At 39.8% G+C, this 4,729-nt stretch overlaps 1 long non-coding RNA gene across 4 annotated transcripts; it reads left to right on the forward strand.

Moving 5' to 3' along the window:
- The first annotated feature begins 1,144 nt into the window (after window positions 1–1,144).
- Window positions 1,145–3,968, forward strand: LOC128440073 (uncharacterized). Of its 4 annotated transcripts, XR_008338472.1 has the most exons (6): window positions 1,145–1,278; window positions 1,687–1,869; window positions 2,489–2,575; window positions 2,703–2,767; window positions 3,336–3,483; window positions 3,714–3,956. It is a non-coding gene; the product is annotated as an uncharacterized LOC128440073 (long non-coding RNA). The 4 variants fall into 4 exon arrangements; XR_008338471.1 differs by having other exon boundaries at window positions 2,703–3,483; window positions 3,714–3,967; XR_008338473.1 differs by lacking the exon at window positions 2,703–2,767 and having other exon boundaries at window positions 3,714–3,955.
- Window positions 3,969–4,729: the final 761 nt, after the last annotated feature.

The raw sequence follows: 4,729 nt of genomic DNA on the forward strand, positions 1-4,729 counted from the left end.
ATTTAGTAGATTAAATGCTGGTGTAAATCTGAGCTGATCAACTGGTTAATGCCAAGGTCATCAGAAAGTATGAGGAGACATGTTCTCAACCAATGTTTTAGGTTTAACACGCAGCACATGTACAAGTCGTTTTGAGTTAACCTGAAGAAAATGGAGGAAGTGTAAAATCAAGCAACTTTAAAATGCATGAAGCTCAAACTTTCCAGACTCAACTGCACAACATCGGTTCACAGACCTTATGGTCATGTGGCTTCCAAAGTGTCGACTGTTCTATTCACACATTGAACATGAATTTGTTCTTGTTAAGTAAATATGTTTTCAGTTTTCTTTGCAGAATTTGTATCTGAACCACCTCAGGCAACAACAACTCATATTTCCTGATACAAGTGACAACATGCTAAAGTAAATATTCCTCTAAATGCATTCAAATGAAAACCAGTCCTAATTTAGAGATCACTATCTATATCACATAGACAGCAGGACCAAGAGGACCATGCTTGAGAATCTCACAGTCAAATTATGCAAATTCTGTGAGTTTCCAACCCAGTCTCATCAGAAAATGTTCAATGGCAACGTTGGTCCACTTGGACCGACGTTACCATCTCACAATCTGGCCTCTCAGATTGTGAGATGGTAACATTTAGTCCTCCCATTGTTTTGCATTGGCGTGTTCTCACGTCACGTGACTCTCAAGCTCCCGTCTGCGGAGAGGAAAAAATGGCGGAGATTCCTTGTTTTTTCAGATAAAAATATAATTTTGTAACTTAGTTTGGGCATAAAAATACATTCTGACACCATTTCTAGCGAGAAATGTGGTCTTTGCTTCCACAGTCTTCAGCCAGTTCGTGCTTATGATAAATATTTTAATAGTTATCACGCATGTTTTTATCGTTGCTATGATGGTTGCCATGGCACCACGGGCGCAGCTTGGTGTTTAAATCACAGTCCCTGCGTGGTGTCCTTCAGTGATCGTGAATGTTATTCATGTTATATAATAGTAATATTTGAGGCTAGATTACATATCTAATGAGAAGGATCATGCGAGTCTGTTTATACCGAGGCCGGCCCGAGTGCGCGACCGGCCCGAGTCCGCGAGCCGAGCGGCCCGAGCGGCGCGAGCCGAGCGGCCCGAGCGGCGCGAGCGGACCGAGTGCGCGAGCGGACATGACGTGTGGCTGTCGTAAAAACCCTATTTGTAAACAACCAACCCTTTAACTCGGGGCTGCGTCATAAACACGGCGCGCTTGGAAGACCACGATGTCATCTTCCTTCTGTCAGGTAAGTAGTTTATTGTTTTTAAAGATCGTTACGATCTAGGTTTACAGTCCGAGTGCGGAGAGAGTCCGTCAATCCACACTATGGACGCTGTTCATCAGCTAATACGCCATTGTTAGCCACATGCTTCAGCCCACGGTAGCCTGTGCTACCTGGGAGGTGAATACATGGTTGTTGAAAGCAGTTCAAGACGCTTAGCTCATCATTGAGGGACGCTACAATATAAATATAAACATGAATTTGATTTATGAATGCTTTAGATTAATAAGGAGTGTATTTGTCTACCATTACTCCACAATATCAGGTCAATTTGGTTTAATGTATAGTATGCACTATGACAATAATGTTTCCATGTTATGGAGTTGCGATTCATTTTATAAAACAATTGCTATGTTCTGTTTTTTAATCAAGGAGGATCCAAGTGAAGCTACAGGAGTTTCATTAACGTCAACAACTTGGACCAAACAGTTTGTTTTGCTTGATGAAGAGCAGGAAGGGCAGCCTGGAGAGAAAGAGAAGCCGGGTTGAGCCCACTACCATCATCCACGTACCACGAGGAAGATGAGGGAGAGAAATGATCCTACCATTAAAGAGGTACTTTTAAGTTACATACCAGAAAAAACATTTTATATAATTTGCCAAATATACATTTTTATTAAATCCCCAAAGTACACTTGCTGAAATACAAGTTAATATCACACTGAAAGAATTTTGATCAATCATGCTTCCCTGCTGTGATTGTTTAACTAGGAAAACAACTTTTTCCACAGGAAGGCAAGTAAATTTAAGGAATACATGTGCAAAGTTTTCCTCTGTTATGTATAATGATGACCCCCATCAAACATAATGTTAGCAATATTTACACCTTTTAATTTATACTGTTTATTTCTGTCTACATGTGTGAATTTGCCTTCATTAGTTTCAGAAAAGAGCGATGATGTATCGGTCAGTGGGCGGCAGCACGAGACTCCGCAAACTAGTCTGTAAGCAAAGCAGACGAAGGCATCGAGGTTGCGGCCTGCCATCATTGTTATTTTGCTTAAGGGACTGAATATGTTTCATGTAGAAATATTAGCATTTCCCTTATATCTACCAAAACTGCTTGTTTCACAGACTGCAGTTTTGTTTTGATCCGATGTGGTGTGCAAATACAACCGTATCTGCAATGGGTTGTGGGGCATTAACATTTGTAACTCTAATTTTGTTTTGACAGACTGTGAAAAGAACGTTGAGAACATCACCACTCTACAGGAAGACACAGTCGAGTAATGGGTGTCAGAAGTTCAGTAGTGAACGACAGGTACTGTGGAAAAATATGTGTCATTGTTGTACAATGTCCTTTGACTCTGTTTAAACAAGGTCAACACAAAAAGGTTTGATTGTAAACTGATATCGGTATGAATTCATGTTATTCTCCTCGTCAAAAGAAACAAACAATCCAAATTACCTGCAGAAAGCCCTTGATGGACGCTTCAGCTGCATCGTCAGACTGGTGAGACAGCAAGATGCCAACTTTAATGCCAATTTATTTGTGTAACATTCTGTGACCAAATGTATAGATAACTTTTTGTAGATTGTAAAAATAGATAACCCATTTATTACAAAAAAACTACACTAGAATTATCGCACTGCGTTGTATGACTCCGCTAACCAGAGCAGTGTCCGTCTACATATTTCTACATATTTTCTCTCATATAAATGACACTGTATCTCTTGACAACTGAAACCATAAGATGAGGTCAGTGTGGCCTTGACCTTTTTACTTTAAGACAAATACAAAGTTAGACAATCCGAAAACATGCAGTTATGCCTCCGGCGACTCGCTATTGCAGAGGCATTAAAACCGTAGTGTAGTAGATTGGATTTTATTGGTGTTACATTGGACATCTTGTATGGGTACACCAAAAAATATATTTGGTTTCACATTCTAGATGGCAATAAGCAGAGTCATCAACTCAGGAAAAATATTTCTGTAGAAAAGAAAGCCTTGTATGTGTGTATGTATACATACACACAAACGCACAATTGAGACGTTTTTGTCTTTTATCATATATTCTCAGGCAGTACTGATGCATTTACTGAGACGGGACGTGAGGGCCTACTCTGCGTGCTCAGAGTTCAAGCCCAGCAGGCTGCAGCGGGCCTGACATATTCTGGAACAGCAGCACAGTCTTTGGATGACTCCTCTGAAGATGAAAACATGGCGAGGTACTTCTCCACTGATGAAGAACTGTGAGGGCTGTGATTAGCTACACTCTCTTGCTACAAGGCTACTCATGCTACTCCCTGGCAGCCTTAGGAAGGCATTAGCTTGCTGTGTGGTAGCTGTTAGCTTCAGCATTTTTAGTTTTTAGTGGCCTGTCTGACGTTTATGTTAAAAAAAAATCAGAGGGAACCATCTTCATAATTTAACACTATGGTTTGTTTGTGTCCTTCAGTTCTTCTCAAGAGAAGCAGTACAGGTGTGCCTCAGCTCCACGGTCCCTCCTGCAGCCTCCGCTCCTGATGCTAACCTCATGTCTCCATCACACCAAGCAGCAGACCTGGATTGACAGACCTTTCTCCAGAGCTGCCCCCTCCCTCTGAAACCCCCCTCTCCAAAACACTATTTGTGTAGTTTTTAAAGTATTTTTTGCATGAGAATTGTTGATCATAACATTTCCAGCAGATGCCTTAATATAATGTTTGTGCACAATAAATGACATTGATCATAACATAATGGTATTTCCTTGCACTTCTACACCATGATATTGTCAGATAAGATGCTGATTACATTAAAGCAGTGAATGCTCTGCTTTAAGCAACATAAACACACAATGATTCAATGGATCTGAAGTAGAATGGGCACATTACATTCTGTAGAGAATGCCTCAGTTATGGAAGTCAGAAAATAACTTTCTTTATCTGAGGTTCCAGTCATTTATAGTCACAGCAAAGCACACAGGTCTGGTTGTCTAAGTGGCGCCCATATCATATTGTTTAAGATGTGTAACATCAAGTTTGTGTTTCAGTGCAAAATTAGTCATTAGTCAAGAGTTCACCTTCTTTACACTAAAATTAGGTGACCCAGATGTTTCACAATGCAATCTGATAAGGTCTTATGAGAAACATTCTTAACATTAAAGAAATCAACACAGAGGATAGCAATATCTGTTTGACTTTAATCCGTAGCTGATAATCAGCGGCCTGACTTATTCAAACACATTAATACTACAATGAATAAGGCAGGGGTTTTCCATCAGAAATCATTTCTGGGACATTAATTTAAAAGATCTCCAGTATAAGCAAATGTATTCTAAAATTGGTTTATATCCAAGTGTGAGGCTGTCCTGGCACATGGAAATAAGATATATATATATATTGTTTGTATTAGCTTTCCCTCAGTTTAGTACTTGCACTTCTTGAAAAGCTCTATATAAATAAGATGTATTAATGTTTATACATTGCCCTCTAG

The sequence above is a fragment of the Pleuronectes platessa genome, chromosome 5 (genome assembly GCF_947347685.1).
Source record: "Pleuronectes platessa chromosome 5, fPlePla1.1, whole genome shotgun sequence".
NCBI lineage: Eukaryota > Metazoa > Chordata > Actinopteri > Pleuronectiformes > Pleuronectidae > Pleuronectes > Pleuronectes platessa.